The sequence below is a fragment of the Cryptotermes secundus genome, unplaced genomic scaffold (assembly GCF_002891405.2).
Source record: "Cryptotermes secundus unplaced genomic scaffold, Csec_1.0 scaffold2427, whole genome shotgun sequence".
Classification (NCBI taxonomy): domain Eukaryota; kingdom Metazoa; phylum Arthropoda; class Insecta; order Blattodea; family Kalotermitidae; genus Cryptotermes; species Cryptotermes secundus.
In genome coordinates this window covers 41,418-59,409 of record NW_019733896.1, presented here as the reverse complement: position 1 = coordinate 59,409, position 17,992 = coordinate 41,418, and the positions used below count along the sequence as shown (strand labels likewise).

General features: G+C 42.0%; 1 long non-coding RNA gene across 1 annotated transcript in view; it reads left to right on the top strand.

Moving 5' to 3' along the window:
• Positions 1 to 272: 272 nt before the first annotated feature.
• The window catches only part of LOC111868367, a 34,792-nt gene continuing 17,072 nt past the window's right edge, over positions 273 to 17,992 (top strand). The window contains exons 1-2 of the long non-coding RNA XR_002843501.2: positions 273 to 369; positions 2,428 to 2,452. This is a non-coding gene — a long non-coding RNA (uncharacterized LOC111868367). The remainder of the gene's footprint in view (positions 370 to 2,427; positions 2,453 to 17,992) is intronic.

Below are 17,992 nucleotides of genomic sequence, written 5' to 3'. Positions count from 1 at the left end.
TTTCCTTCCTGATCCTTCCCAGTTCATCCGTAACCCTATCATTGGATAGTCTTCGATACTGGAAACACGTGAAGTAACGCGGTGAAAGCAGAGATAATGATAATGATGATATGTCTTCGCCTCAGGATCAGGTGAATGCTCCACATATCAACAAACCCGCAACACTCTGACAGTAATACATGTCTGGTCTTGGGCCCCATATGGATGCTTGATACCAAGACAAACTGGCCGACTGACTTCCAGTCGCAACATAACTTTGACTTTCACTTTGAGGCCAGTTAGTTCAGTTCGGAACCCAGTCGCTTAATGACAGCTGAAGTTGGATGTTGGCAGCTGGAAGTCAGTCCAGCCCGGGAGCTAGGAGCTGAAGTGAGTACCGCCTGAAGATAACGGTCAGATTTTGAGGTTGGCGTAAGATTGTCGCCACCCTGCAAGGACGTGAACTCGGAAGCATAGAAAGGTCCGCCGTTGGAAGCCATTACCAAGCATACGTGTGTGGTAGTGATCAGTCAAGTGTAGTCACGGGTTTGATGAGGGCCCAGTAAGTCCAGTTATCAATCCAGAACCTGTCTATAGTCCCTTGAACGCGTGACAATATACTCGTATATAAAGATTAAAAAAATAAACGTAATACTGTATTTTCAATTTTTTCGAAACTAGCTTTAGAGTGTGCGGTCTAGAGACCTGAAATTAACGGCCGTGGGGATTCGTTGCGCTGACCACGCGAAACCCTCAATCCGCAAAAGTTGGCATTTACTTCCCCGACAAACAGCGGTCGCTCGGTTGGTGTAGTTCGCTTTCGGACTAAAGCCACGGAGTTTGATTTTGTTGTTTTTAGCTTTAGAGTATATATAATATTGAATCTGATGTGGGGGCCCTAGATTAAAAATATATAGCATACATTCGTTTCACTTCAATTTTTTTAGAACTACATTCCAAAGAGCGTAGCGAGACAAGTCTGCAGTGTTTTCTTACCACTCTCATGACCTTGTGTCTGTAGACTGATGGTGTTTTAACAACCATGGCTTTGCATACTTTTCTGTTTGAAGGTTTCTAATATGTGGTCCGTTGGAATTTGTAAGCATTAGGCTTGAATATAATATATATGAGATGAGATGTTCGCAAATCCGTTGCTATGTTGATCAGTATAATTAGCCCAAGTTAACGTTCAGATATCGAACAAGGCAACATTGAAATTGACTATAGAATTTCTGGCACAGAGCTTTTATGCCGTTGCATGAAAAATGTGGCTATGCTCGTTCGATACAATGAACTCCGTTCTCCTTCTAGCTCGTCGGTTTGAAAACACGATACGATTTTGATGGTAGTGTAAACAATATAGAAACGTATGTTTTAAATTTAAAAAGTACATGAAACAAGGATAAATTAGCCGTTCGTTTACAACCTGTATAATTTTTCATGAGGCTGGTGTATACGTACATTATTTTTCAGTGAAAACAGAGGGGCTATCGTACACATTCGAAACAAACACACGGTATACATCGTGTAGGCTGTTCCGTGTACCCTCCACTACAGCACTGGGTCTGTGATAACTTGCTTTAGTACGAGTTATCTATTTTGAGTGTTTTCTGTGTTTGCTGATATACATCTCAAAAGATATGAGTCTTCTATTTTTAGAGGCAACGCAAACAGCTTTATCACCACATCCTTTGCAGTATTAGGCCTATTGACACCTGTTACGAATATTGCAAAGCATAAACCTTCCACCATTTCCGAAGTCTTTCCAAACACTGATTGCTATTTTGTAATCCTATCTTGCCACCATGTTCTTTGGAGTTTCATGTGTATTCTGTGATTTTTTTTTTGTTTCTGGAATTTATAGTTTTGTTTTAAGGTCCGTAAAGGTTATGGCGCAGTCCTCATGAAACGCATTTATGATGTTAATTAAACTTGTCTCATTATTTCTTTCCACCATACATAAAATAATATTGGTCTAGCAAATGTATTATAAATACGTATTCTTGTATACCTGGACTCTAATGATAATTTAAAAATGTTGTATATAATTTCTAGTATTTGACAAAATTTACAATATTATTCCATTTCACATGCCAAAGAAAAGTATTAACCCTTTGAAGACTGAATTTCTTCTGAGTAATACATACAAATTCAGTCCGTACCTCACAGGAAACAGTATTCTCGGCTACGAAGCTCAACCGGTTAATGCTGTTTAGGGAAAGAGTCGCTGTTTATTGCGAGAACCGTACGGAACACACAGATACGCTCTGTGGCCAGAATGCAGGTGGTAACGTGTGGAACCCCTGGGCTCGTCAATGCATATTTTGCTTCTAATTGGTCTCATGCCTCTTGTTTATGATGACAGAAATGCGTTGACGGATTTGGCTGTCTGGTCTGGTCCCATTCAGAATTAGTTCTAAAGTTTATTATATTTCTTTCTTGTTGCAGGCGGATTCGGGAGATGCTGAACACGGTAAGTGTCCTTGGAGCAGAATATTCTATGATATTCATGTCAGCTATGGACGCTAATATACCGTCACTTGTTCCAGTATTGGGCTGACCAGCATTGGGTGCCATTAGTTTAAGTCACAGAAGAAGCTGTTGAGAGATTTCAGTCGGAATATTGGTATTTGGCAAGTCCACAATTGTTGAGGTGTTCCAGCAGTAACCCATTACGTAGTTATCCATTGTTCATTTCTGTAAGGTTTACGACACTTCCTCACCGTTTTGGTACAAGATGAAATGTGGATGTTATAATGTGAACAAGCGAAGTTAAATTATGGCGAGGATTGCCTAGGCGTGACCGTAGGAAGCCTTCATATAAATTCATAGTAGTACTTTCCGTTCACTTTGTACGTGTGTTTTAGTATGAAAGTTAAATAGGACTGTTCGATTCTAAACTCAAAACAAGAATTACTGAACACAGGTCTCACTGTAAGATAACTGCATCATACCTTATTCCTGACAGATTTAATGCAGAAAACAAAAACATACAAAACATATGAACTTTCAAGTTGTCCATTCTCGGGGCACCAAAGTAAGGCCTATTGCAGGATGACAAACAGCAATAAATGTTTTTTTATTGCTAGTGGGGTGGGACTAAGTCCCTTGTACTGCCGCCACTTCTGGTCCATTGTACCAGCTCCAGATGATAGGTGAGGGTGATTGTGGAGCAATTGGTGGAATGAAAATTGGCAGGGGAAACCGAAGTTCTCGGAGAAAACCTGCCCCAGCGCCACTTTGTCCACCACAAATCCCACGTGACCAAATTCGGGATCGAACCCGGGCCGCCGCGGTGGGAAGCCAGCGACTGATCGCTTGAGCTATGGCGCGGCCCCAATAAATAACTTAACTGGTATATAAAATGTGTGTGTAAAACATTCCTGTAATGCAACTATCTATTTGTAGAATCTAGTTCATGTTTTCATACGTGTACCTATTCCGCACATAACACCCACCCACCAGCAATACTACAGCACAACATAGATCCACAACTGCGCACATGCATTGGTATCACGGAAAAGAACCTCACCCAGCAACCCAGAATATCCAGCGGCGACTGCCACTAATGAAAAATACACGAACTTACTTTGTATACATTTTATATCAACGATGTAATTTATATTAACAAGGTCCAACTTGGATATAGAACTTACACTTGTATGTTTTTGTAGTCATATTGTCATAGACTAGCAAGTAACACATGTGGAGTGAAACAGTCGACGCAAGGCATGTAGATGACCATATACGGCCGAAATATGTCGTGGAAACAACATTCCCGAAATAAGCATGTGCATTATAAAATTCTTTTGCTTATATATTTCTATAAGCTTCAGCTAACGCAACAGGAAACATAAATATAATATTATGTCTAATAAATAGATCTATTTTTTTTTGCATGGACGTTAGAGGTCTGCTGTTCTTGTTTTAAAAAGTAGTTTGCTTTCTGTTTACGTAATGAAACCACTTCTGCAGACCAGAAAACAGTGATGAAATCATGATTACCCTATTCAAGTACCACGTATCCACACGGAGCTTTAATGTTTTTGTATGCCCTTCCTAACAGATAAGGTGTAATATTTTTGTATGCCCTTCCTAACAGATAAGGTGTAATATTTTTGTATGCTCTTCCTAACAGGTAACGTGTAATATTTTTGAATGCCATTCGCGGTAGCATAGTTGGTTGAGGCACTATGCTACAAGCCGGAAGGTCGCGGGTTCGAGTCCTGATGAGGTGATTGGATTTTTTCAATTGACCTACTCCTTCCAGCCGCACTGTGTCCCTGGGGTCGACTCAGCCTCTAACAGAAATGTGTACCAGGCTGACAACCTCACCGCCATCTGTGAACCGATTGTCTAGAAAATGTGGGAACCTCAACATCTCACAACCCTATGGGCCTCCACGGCCTGTTACAGGGATACCTTTACTTCTTACTTTTACCTTCCTAACAGGTAACTTGTAAACTATTGTAATGCTGATTAAGCGTTTAAAATAACGTATACATTCTGTTTGGAAAATGGGTATCTTTTGGCAGATTGTGATAGCTCGATATCGGACAGTGATTCGAGTCTGAGAATTCAGACTAGATTGATCTATAAGGCATGCGGTTTCATTTGATAGCCTGTTATCTATACAGTCTAAAAGTAGTTAGGGCGGTTAGTCGCCAGCTTCTCACCTCGATAACCCAGGTTCGATCCCAGATCATGCGGGATTTGTGGTGGACAGAGTGGTACTTAGACAGGATTTCTTTAAGTACTTCAGCTTCTCCTACCAATTCTCATTCCATCAATTGTTCCACATTCATTAATCATCGTATTGTCGACGCTTTATAACCTCGATACTGTAAGAATCGATAAATAACTAGCTGGAAAGAAACATCGACGTTTAAGCAGCAAATCAAGTTACCAATGAAGTGTCTGAAAGCAAATAATAGCGATCGAGAGGGAGCTTCGACTGGGGGAAATGAAACTGCAGTTCAGCAATTTCGATAGTATCGATTCTGACAGCGTTGTTAAAAAGGAACTCGATAGACATGCTCCTCAAAAGATTAAACACAGTGAATGTGGTACAGATTGTTTTCAAGAAGACCCTGTGTGCATTCGTTAGTTGGAATTGATGAAACTTTGAGAGTTAACGTGCTCTTTAGTTTAGTTTCTTTGTGTTTGGGCTTTTGTTCCAAATGACGTAAGCGGTTTGTGAACAAGCTTTATCCGCCTTGTTCATTTTAACATGTCAGAATGTAATCTGCTCTATTGTCAATCCCAGTGACCATCTCCTTATCTATTATTTTCGCTGCGATCGTCCAGCCAGATATTTTGAAACTCTTTAAATTGACCCACCCAGCAAATTCGTATGTGATTCCTTACAACTTGTTCGGAGCCACTAACCTTTCATTTCCCCCACATTTTTTAAAGATATTTTCTACTATTTAGACTTTTATGAAATTTGGTCATGGAAATCAGAATATAGAATTTTTATTATGAATTAGTTTTTGTATTCTTTTAATAATTAAAAAAACTCCTTTACACACATGACCTTTCGTCTATCCGACCGTTTATCGACTTCATTCAAACTCGATGTGAAACCTACACCACATTATATAGAATATTGATGATTTTAGCGTAAGGAAATTTTTACTTAAGGACTCAGGTGGACACTGATGTGTATTTACTGTCCGTTGACAAATGCTGACAAAACTCAGTATAGCTTTAAAGCTACTCGAGTATGATATATAAAATTTAATCTAATTACCGAATCCATAGACTCTCGGGTCAATTGCATTATGCGAGTACTAATCCGCGAGTGAGTTTATAGTTTACGTAACAAACTCTGTGGCCTCTAGTCCGCAAGCGAACTATACCGACCGAGTGACCGCCGCTTGTCTGCGAGATTCATGTCAACCGCCTCTGTGGTCTTGTGGTCAGAGTTCCTGGCTACAGATCCAGAAGTCCGGGTTCCATTCCCGGGCCTACCAGATTTTCTGAGAAGTAGTAGGTCTGGAACGAGGTCTACTCGGCCTCATGAGGATAATTGAGGGGCTGCTTGAATGGAAAAATAGCGGCTCAGGTCCAGAAAACCGAGATAAACGACCGAGGGGATCCGTTGCGCTGACCACGCGACACCCTCTATCCGCAAAAGTTGGCATTAGTTTACGTAAGACACTTTTCAAATGCAAAGCTGCATTTGCCATTCGCTGTATTTTTACACTAGTTTCTAACGAGGTATCTGTATTGACAGCTCTTATACAGACGTGTAGGTAAAAGACAGAATTTCGTGTGCATAAACACGACGTCACGAAGGAGTAAGAATGACTTGGAAGTAAAAGATGCACGCATTTGAGCCTTGGCACTAGATTCACGCCCCGGCCACGGGACATAGCTTCCTGTGTACTCGGACCGGACGCTAGGAGGACGCCAGAACCGTTCTAAACGTGGTGCTGAAATGGAAGATTTCCGGTGCTCGTATCGAGCCGTCTGGAGCTCGTGCTGTCCGTGGACAGCCACTTCATGGAATTAACCCGTAATTGGCCCTTGTCAGAGGTCGGGGAGTTAGACGCTGAGCCCGGAATTCAATCTGAAGGCAGTCCGAGTGGGCTGTTTTCAAGATGATGACCGCCTCTGTGGTCTAGCTGTCTACAGATTCAGAGGTCCGGGTTCGATTCCCTGCGCTACCAGATTTTCTGAGAAGTAGTTCTGGAACGGGGTCCACTCAGCCTCGTGATGATAACTGAGGAGCTATTTCAAGGAAATAGCCACTCCGGTCTAGAAAAACTAGATAAACGGCCGTGGGGATTCATTGCGCTGACCACGCAACACCCTCTATCCGCTAAAGTTGGCACTAGCTTCGCCGACAAACGGTGGTCGCTCGGTCGGTATAGTTCGCTTGCGGACTCGAACCACGGAGTTTGTTTTAAGATGATTCAGCGTCGGGTGGTGATATGACTGACGAATGGTGAGCTGGAAAGGATTCGGAAAGAATCGAGGCACTGTCCTCACATTTGTCTCGAAGGATAAAGGAAAACCACGAAACACCTCAACCAAGATGGCCGGTATCTTCCGAGTACAAGTCTAGAGCGTTACCTCTACACCGGCCTTTTCAGTGGTAGTCTTCTTAGTCCTCCTCCCAAGTGTTACGACTTGAGGTCTGTTAGAGTCTTTAGTTTTCTCTCCACCTCTTCATTTGACGCCCTGTTGATCGTCTTTTCCCCACGAGTAGTTGTCCTGAGGCTTCTTTCGGAAATCTGCTGGCTTTCATTCTAGGCATATATCTTCTTAACAAACTCCATGGCCTGTAGTCCGCAAGCGAACTATACCGACCGAGCGACCGCCGCTTGTCAGCGAAGTTAGTGCCAACTTTAGCGGATAGAGGGTGTCGCATGGTCAGCGCAACGAATCCCAACGGCTGTTAATTTCGGTTTTCTAGACCGGAGTCGCTATTTCCTTGAAATAGCTCCTCAATTATAATCACGAGGCTGAGTGAACCCCGTTCCAGACCCACTACTTCTCAGAAAAAATCTGGTAGCGCCGGGAATCGAATCATGACTTCCGGATGTGTAGCCAGGAACTCTGACTACTAGACAACAGGGGCGGTCTGCATATGTCTTCTTAGTAATGTTTAATAAATCTCTCACTAGTTCAATTTTGAGTTCCTTAAAAATGTCTTCCATTTGTTTCATGATTCAAAATCCTGCCATTCATGTCATAAACCTCAGTTCGCAGACCGTAATGTTGTTTTTATCATCTTTTCTTATAGTCCGTGTGTAATTTGTGGTAGACAAAGTCACACATCGATGTCCTTCTGTCAGTTTTCGCTCACCAATGCTGCATACTCATCTTCCAGCGTGAGCGGTAGTGTCATTTGAGGGCGCGGTACAAAAAGGGTTGGTCTCACTCCACGTCTAGAACAAAACAAAAAAGAATATAATTTATATTGAACACAGAGGCGATGAAATACATGGCTAGGCCCTTTATTGTATTTACGACCAGATTCGTAACTTTATGAACTGTGTGGTCCATTATTATTAATGACTGGCAAGATTTTACAAAGCTACTCCGTATCAGTACATTCACGTGACTACTAAACACGATGACCCCATGTCGTAGCAAGACACGAGGATTCAGCACGGCCAGTGCCTAACTCTGCCACTGAATGCGATCCTGAGCTAATTCCTTTCATATTCCATCTCCAAGGGTGTCACGCGGTAGTGCAGTTGGTTGAGGAACTATACTACAAGCCGGAGGGTCCCGATCACGCGGATTTTTTCAAGTTACCTAATCCTTCCACGAACACAGTGCATGCATACACTACAGTAACATGAATACAGTGCATTCATACAGTACACTACAGTAACACGAACACAGTGCATGCATACACTACAGTAACACGAACACAGTGCATGCATACACTTCAGTAACACGAACACAGTGCATGCATACACTTCAGTAACACGAACACAGTGCATGCATACACTTCAGTAACACGAACACAGTGCATGCATACACTTCAGTAACACGAACACAGTGCATGCATACACTTCAGTAACACGAACACAGTGCATGCATACACTTCAGTAACACGAACACAGTGCATGCATACACTTCAGTAACACGAACACAGTGCATGCATACACTTCAGTAACACGAACACAGTGCATGCATACACTTCAGTAACACGAACACAGTGCATGCATACACTTCAGTAACACGAACACAGTGCATGCATACACTTCAGTAACACGAACACAGTGCATGCATACACTTCAGTAACACGAACACAGTGCATGCATACACTTCAGTAACACGAACACAGTGCATGCATACACTTCAGTAACACGAACACAGTGCATGCATACACTTCAGTAACACGAACACAGTGCATGCATACACTTCAGTAACACGAACACAGTGCATGCATACACTTCAGTAACACGAACACAGTGCATGCATACACTTCAGTAACACGAACACAGTGCATGCATACACTTCAGTAACACGAACACAGTGCATGCATACACTTCAGTAACACGAACACAGTGCATGCATACACTTCAGTAACACGAACACAGTGCATGCATACACTTCAGTAACACGAACACAGTGCATGCATACACTTCAGTAACACGAACACAGTGCATTCATACAGTACAGTACAGTAAAACGAGCACAGCGCATGCATACACTACAGTAACACGAATATAGTGCATGCATACACTTCAGTAACACGAACACAGTGCATTCATACAGTAGAGTACAGTACAGTACAGTAAAACGAACAGAGTGCGTGCATACACTTCAGTAACACGAACACAGTGCATGCTTACAGTACAGTAACACGAACACAGTGCATGCTTACAGTACTGTAACACGAACATAGTGCATACATACAGTACAGTACAGAACGAACAGAATGCATGCATACACTTCAGTAACAAGAACACAGTGCATACATACAGTACAGTAAAACGAACAGAGTGCATGCATACACTTCAGTAACAAGAACACAGTGCATGCTTACAGTACAGTAATAAGGCAGTGTATGCGTACGGTACAGTAACACGAACACAGTGCATGCATGCATACAGTACAATAACAGGAACACAGTGTATACATTTTTTCCTTGGCACTACAGCCCCAGTGTGCCTAGGCCTACGTCCATGAACTTCTCGTTCACTTCGGCGGNCATACACTTCAGTAACAAGAACACAGTGCATACATACAGTACAGTAAAACGAACAGAGTGCATGCATACACTTCAGTAACAAGAACACAGTGCATGCTTACAGTACAGTAATAAGGCAGTGTATGCGTACGGTACAGTAACACGAACACAGTGCATGCATGCATACAGTACAATAACAGGAACACAGTGTATACATTTTTTCCTTGGCACTACAGCCCCAGTGTGCCTAGGCCTACGTCCATGAACTTCTCGTTCACTTCGGCGGGTGATGAGCTCGTCGCAAGGTCTCTACACAAACACAGAAAAACGCACACACACACACACACACACAAACTAAACATCCATGCCCTGAGTGGGATTCGAACCCACGATCCCGGTTTCCAAGCGAGCGAAGACAGTACATGCCTTAGACCGCTCGGCTACCGTGACCGGCACAGTGTACACATACAGTACAGTAATAAGAAGCCAGTGCATGCATACAGTACAGTAATAAGAAGCCAGTGTATGCATAAAGTACAATAACACGAACACCGTGCGTGCGTACAATACGGTAACACGAACATAGTGTATGCATAGAGTACAGTACAGCATACAGTACAATAAGACGACCATAATTTATGCATATAATCCCATAACATGAACGCAATATAGTAAAATGAACATAGCGTATGCATACAGTAGAGTTACATGAACATAGCATATGCATGCAATAGAGTTACATGGACATAGTGTCTGCATACAGTAGAGTTACAGGAACATAGCATATTCATACAGTAGACTTACACGAACATTGTGTATACATACAGAAAATAATACATTATTTGACGTGCTATGACATAGTCGTGCTAAACTTTATTTTAGTGTGCTACTACGTGAAATAAATTCGGAAACATTGCACAGTAGTCTGTATGCAGTATATAGCCTGTAAATATCGTCCGAAACACGGATCCAGAAGCCCGTAACACCACTAACACAATTATAATTATATCTACGTGATATGTCCAACACTTGGCTTCCGTAAGACAAATAAAAATTTTAGGCGCTGGTGATAAGTGTAGTTGGCACACTTTGGCCTCCAGACGCTCGTACAAAGAGAACTGTAATTAACTCACTGTTCAGGTTCTATTCACGGCGGTGAATGTTCATTCAAAGAGTTCTGTTAATTAAATTCAATATGCAACCACTGTGGAAGTGAGACTGAAGCCTTTCAGAAATGAACTGTTCTAATATAGACAAGCACTCAAGAACGAGCCAGCAGTTGAGTAGCAAACCGATAGAACTGACTGGAGACAGAGGCAAAGGACAGAAAGGCGTTAACAGGCCCAGTTAAGTGAGTCTGAATGTAAACGTGTTCACAATTGATCCATGGTGTATGAATGTCGCTCTCTATTCCGGCGATGTGGAAGACCAAGAAGTAGGTGGATGAATAATATTAAAATGGATGCTAGAGAGATAGGAGGGAGTGGTATGGACTGCATTGATCTGGCTCAGGATAAGGACCAGTGGAGGGCATGGTAGTGTGTGGGAAGTGCCGTGTTGGCTACACCTTCTGCTGATGGCCCGTGATGGCCGAAATATCTAAAGCCAAAAATGTATATTCTCTTATTGAACTTATTACAATTTATGGACTTTACTCACTACTCATCCATGTGTTAAGAAGCGTAAAGGCTCAAGATGTCTCTTACAAAGACATATCATTTTGTTCATTTAATATTTCGCGTAGGATCCGAGTTCCAGCTGTATAAATTAAATATTAAAAATAACTCGAACCGAAAGTTTTCTGACGGTAGTGTTACCAGCTTTTGGGATCTGGGTCACCAACCAAACGGTGTAGAGGCCCTTCATCGTGGGATGGAAGCAGCTCAAACCCACGGAACTTGTTCTGCTTAAGGACATTGGGCAGTGGACAAAGTCCAGAATGTTAGTAATGGTATCTGTGTATAGTCCTATGTTACTGGCTGAAAATATGTTTATAAAGCTTTAGTGTCATTAGTTTGATTGCCCATAAAATGTTACGGCTCTTAACGTGATGTTATTTGCAATAAATCTAAGTAAGACTAATATACAGCGGAATAAAGAACCTTAAGGCGCGTTCTAAGGTTGACATCTCGTGAGATTTATTTAATGCGAAACATACTGCTATACTAAGAGTGGGTTCCTAGAGTAACATATTTTATACAGACACGAATTTGTCTGTTGCTTGAGACAGTCTCAATATTTCAGCAAATATAGTGAGCAACTGCTCAACAGAGATAACTCTTTGTTTCACAAGGTCGATTCTAGCCGAATATTTTTCTTTGTTGCTAGTGGGGTGGGACTAAGTCCCTTGTACTGCGGCCACTTCTGACCTATTGTACTAACCCCAGATGATAGGTGAGGGTGATTGTGGAGCAATTGGTGGAATGAAGATTGGCAGGGGAAACCGAAGTACTTGGATAAAACCTGCACCAATTTTTCCACCACAAATGCCACTTGACCAGACCTGGGATCGAACCCGGGCCGCCGCGGTGGGTAGCCAGCGACTAACCGCTTGAGCTATGGCGCGGCCTAGCCGAATGTTTACTGTATACATTACTTCATTGCTGATTCCCTAAAATTGTATGAAATTGACTGATTAATTGTGCAAAATTTTAGAGTTGTCCTTGAGCTTCTTAAGCACTTCGCCACGAAGACGAATGGAGGAGTGAATGTATAGCTCCATGGTTTCTAACATTGGTTCTAGATGGAGCTAACTTCACTTCCCGGCCGCTTTACCTCCAGAAGAAAAGTCCCGGGTATTTATTGCTTTGGAGACGTGGTCCCCAGAGCTTGTCTGGACAACGCGGGGGTGAAAAGTCCCTGCCCCCCTCCGGAAATCGAACTCTGATTCTTTGGTCTTCCATCTCGTAGCCTATACTGATTGAGCTAATCACGCGTGCTGTTTAGTTATACGAGTTTTATCTTGGATAGTGTCTTTGTCTGGGATTCATTTAATGTGCGTAAGTTTTCTGTAGTCAGATGTAATGTTGAAAGCATTCTACTCAGTTGGACCCGTTAGAAGCAGCTGATCTCGATCTGGAACTCTCTCTAACGGCTCCAGCTTAATGGCAGATAATAATCATTTAATTCCCTTTACAGCATGGCGGTCACCTTACGTCTCCTTGGAGATCAGTGATGCAGTCCTTAATGTAAAAACAAGGATAAATAGACTTAGAATTACTGGGCTTTCTCACTTTCTCCGTCGTCCGTTGTTCTAAAAACTAGAAAACACAACGCTTTCTATTTCCAGCCTCGGGTGAAGGGGAGACACCTAATCTGTTGGGCTCCTTAGAAGGAACTAACCTCAGTCATGATTGAGGTTGACTCTTTCTAAGGACCCCAGTAGAGTAGGTGTCTCCCCCTAGCCTGAGAATGGAAACATCCAGTTTCTGAAACGTTGTGGTTTCTAGTTTTTAGAACACGGGATGATGGAGAAAGACCGAAAACGCATTAATTCTGAGCGTTATAGAGCGTAGTCGGAACCCTTTAGACTCTAAGGCAAATAGAGTTTGTTCTTTGTACACCATGATCAAAATAGCGATATGATGTCATTGCCTCTGTCTGCCCGTAGTGGTTGACTAATGTTAAAATCTCAAGCACTGAGAAAGCATGTTACAGACGAAACTTAGGATCTGGTGTGCAATATAGAGTGTGCAGTTACCATTTTTATGTGTGTGGTTTTCACGGTTCCTTTCTGAGACAAGGAATTCGGGTTGTTACCATGGATACGCTGGACATATTTTGCTTTTAGTTGATCAGTAATGCACTTCTGCTTTGAGTAGTGGCTATTGCAGATGTACAGCGAAAGTTCTCCAAGAAGACGACCGATCGTTCCGGCCATAAGTGGTCTCAATAGGGGTGGATGAATGGAGGGGTGAGAATTTGGGTAGTGTAGCACAGTAAATACCATACATGTTGTCACGTGTCACAGTGACTAAAGACGGGTTTCGGATTAGTAATTGGATTTATTGGATATATACGCTAATCTCTTCAGTCTATCTGAATCACCCTTCACGGATTTATAACACAGGAATTATAAGTCTCATTAAATCACACACTCCAAATACCACTGCACTATAGCACACATAAAGTCTTCAAATCACACGCTAAATCTTTACAGAGTGACTTCTTGTACTCTTCTGTACTTCTCAAGCTTACTGCTTGCTTGTTTGCGTGCTTCTGCTCTACCACTACTCGTAACTGCCTTGATCGAATTCCGTCACTCTTACTTATATAGCAGCGGAACGGACATGGCTCTACAATAAACACATATCACGTGATCGCTATCTAGCCTGTCTGTTACCACGTCGGTCACATCTACAGAAAATACAGCTTCATCTATTGTTGCGTGTTGGGCCGTGTTTACGGAGCTGTTGCCTGGCAACATATTGATCCAATCCGTTACATTATATATTACATAACAACTGTATTACTTGCAGTTTTAAGTTTTGTATTTTACAACTGCGAGCATATTCTCAGCTTTGTCCCACAATTCATTAGATAAAGCTGTTAAATTATTACTTAAAAAAATCTAAATCTATTTATAGGGGATTTGGTAAAGAGTAAGCTTGATCACTTGTCGGGAATAGGGGTGGTCTATGAATATAGGGTTGATTTAAACTAAAATGGCCTAAAACATAATGTATGCCACAGGAATGTCGTCCTTGAACATGGATGGCTTTTAGAGAAGGTTCACTGTTGTTTCCTATACTGAGCAAGGAACACACTTGAATTGCGTGAGCGACTGACTACTCATAGTGTTTACCATGTTCGAGAGAAACCTAAATACAATATTTGTACCCATAGTGCTCCATACAGAATATTTTAGGTAAGAATGTCAATCGACTTGGGATTTCATATTGATATCGATGGCGTATCGATTTAATTTTTTCGATATGTCTGTTTAATCTTTCAACCACAGAATTACCTAAACACTGCTTATTGCCTTCATTTTTATTGAAATTGTTGTACTTGAATATAAATTACAGTGAATAGTTATAAGTTTGTTTCCATATTTCTTTCCTTCTTTACAATAAAAAAAAGATAAAACTATTCCTATACAGGCCTTGGAGAACCATAGGTTTGTGAGACGTCGAGGCTGCCACATTTTCTAGACAATCGGCTCACAGATGGCGGTGAGGTTTTCAACCTTACGCGCCGGCCGCCCTTTACCTCCAGGAATGTTCCTGATACTCATTTCAATTAGAAGCTGAGTATCCCAGGGCCATAGTGCGATTGGAGGGATTAGATCAATTAAAGATCCAGTGACCTCATCCGGAATCGAACCGGCAACCTTCCTGTTCGTAGCATAGTGCCTCACCCAACTACACTACCGTGTGCTTCTTATTTGCAACAAGAAACTAAAATATCTCGCCAAATTTTCTGCAGCGGACTGAGCTCCGCGGATTCAGTAGTATCAAATCTGAATAATTGTGTGAAGCAGTGAAATTGCGCTATTTATCGATACACTTAAAAATATCTATGTTAAATACATTCATATATTGAGTTGATCTGTCGATATTAAATGGGATTCATAGTTTTAACATGTATAAATTAGCCGTACCCGGCGTAACATACGCCGCTCTAGGGGACCTTAGATGTTCTTTCCTTTCTTAAATGCTCCTCATGCATCGTCGTCCTACAGTTTCATTTCGGCCCCCTTTCTATTTGACTTCTTCACTAACGACTCATTAACATTTCTTGTACGATTTCTCAGAGTTATTTTTTCACACGGTTAAGCCAGTTTTACGTTTCTTAAAACATTCACACGCCCTATTAAACGCTTACTTTTCCTTTCAGCACTTCTAAACACTGTATGAAGTTAATGAAAGATTACAAACTCCGTGGCTTGAGTCCACAAGTGAACTATACCGACCGAGCGACCGCCGCTTGTCGGCGAAGTTAGTGCCAACTTTAGTGGATAGAGGGTGTGGTCAGCGCAACGAATCCGCACGGTCGTTAATTTCGGTTTTCTAGACCGGAGCCGATAGTTCTTCGAAATAGCTCCTCGATTATCCTCACGAGGCTGAGTGAACCCCGTTTCAGACTCACTACTTCTCAGAAAATCTGGTAGCGCTGGGAATCAAACCCGGAACCTCTGGATCTCTAGCCAGGACTAGACTAGACTAGACTAGACTAGACTAGACTAGACTAGACTAGACTAGACCACAGCATATGGTTTAATGTCAAATTCGGGTTGCGCATGCGTTTGAAGTTACGCATTGTTATTGCTTCTTAGTAGAGCTGAAAAACAACCATGGACGGATTATTGTTGATCAGCAACGCTGAAACTGCTGGACCTGAAACGAATTATAGTTGCCTATCATTGCTGAAACAGCCAAACCTTGAACCGGTTGCTGTGATCGCGGAAACAGCCGAAGTTCGACTGCATACTTTTATATACATTTATGTACCCTATCTTATTTTATAATTGGGGCACGCGGTAGCGTAGTTGGTTGAGGAGCTATGCTACAAGCCGGAAAGTCGCGGGTTCAAGTCCCGATGAAGTCGTTGGATTTTTTTTTCAGTTGACGTAATCCTTCCAGCCGCACTATTGCCCTGGGGTCGACTCAGCCACTAACAGAAATGAGTACCAGAAATTAAGTAATTTTCCTGGGGAGTAAAGCGCGGCCGGAGCGTAAGGCTGACAACCTTACCGCCATCTTTGAGCCTACCGTCTAGATAATGTGGGACCCTTAACGTCTCACAACCCTATGGGCCTTCACGGCCTGTTACAGGGATAGCTTTACTTTTACTTACCTTTTATTTTATAATTCCTTCTACTGTACATTGTTGGTCCGAAGTCAGTTCTGGGGTCACTTGTAAATGGTCAGTTTTTCTTCTGAGTATATTCTGATTTATTGAGGAATATATCGTGAATATTCTGTGAACAAGATTACGAATATTTTGGCTTCAGTTGTTTTTTTATTCAAATAGTAAGTACTAAATATAATAGTTAAATAAAATTTAAATAATGTTTCCTGATCGAAATTGTTCTTATGTTTGGCTTTCACGGCAAGAAAATATTAAAATTACGGTGTTCTGAGATGTGGCGCCGTGCGGCTTTGTAGAGCTGTCACTTCGCATGAGCTAATCACTAGATGCAGACGTTAAGTACGTAATGTTTCAATTTTAGGCAAATTCAGGAATCACTCTGGATTTTTTCGTGACATTTTACAGAAAAGCATTGGAGGAACAACTTGGCCTCAGCCCGGATACGAACTCCGATTCCTCTGCCGCCCAGACCATAGTCTGGTCTCTGTACTGACTAAATTATGCCGGTCCCAAAGTCTTTAGAATACAGTTTGTTTTACTATCACGTATTTGTGTACTTTACAACTCGGAAAGTTTACTTTCTACGCGCTTTTCTGTTTATATCTTTCCTTTCGTGAACGACCGCTCCACACCCGCCCTGATTATCACGTGATTGTGTTGTTCCCCTCGATACCCATCAGGAGCAGATGTGCCTGTTCCATGAAAAATTGATCAGCGGATGCTATGCAAATATTGATAATATAGTCACTATTACACGCGCTTAAAATGTGTAAATGATTGATTTATGTTCGCTAATATGCTGATTTATGTTATCTGATATGCCTGGCAATACAGCATAATTTAGGTACACTTTGGCATGATAATTCTAGTGCTAACACGTTTTTTCTGAAAAGTAGTGGGTCTGGAACGGGGTCCACTCAGCCTCGTGAGGATAATTGAGGAGCTATTTCAAGGAAATAGCGGCTCCGGTCTAGAAAACCGAAATTAACGTCCGTGGAGATTCGTTGCGCTGACCACGTAAACCCTCTATCCGCTGAAGTTGGCACTAACTTCGCCGACAAGCGGCGGTCGCTCGGTCGGTATAGTTCGCTTGCGGACTACATGCCACAGAGTTTGTTTTTTGTCTGTGCTAACACGTTACAGGTCTAAATCTTGGTTAGGAGAATGTTATGATTACGGTCTTCTGGAATATGACGCTATGCAGTTTGATAGGTAGATACCAACTTTTAAAAAGAATCTGCTAGTCCTCTTATATCCTGAAGATGTGGGCATCACGGTCCTAAGAACTATTTATGCCCGTCTACCACACTGTACAATGTCACATCTCAGAAGTTCGCTATATTTGACTTTGATTTTTCGTGACATTCCTTAAATCTCCCTCGAGAGGGCCGCGGCGGTACTTTAAAATGGACCACGACCCTTTTAATTGACATTAGAGGTTCTTAAGATGTGGAGGTCTCACTGCGGTCTGTTAAAAACAAACTTTGTAGGCTATCGACGTGGTTCGCTGTTGATGTTGAGTCTCCTCTTGGATATTTCCAC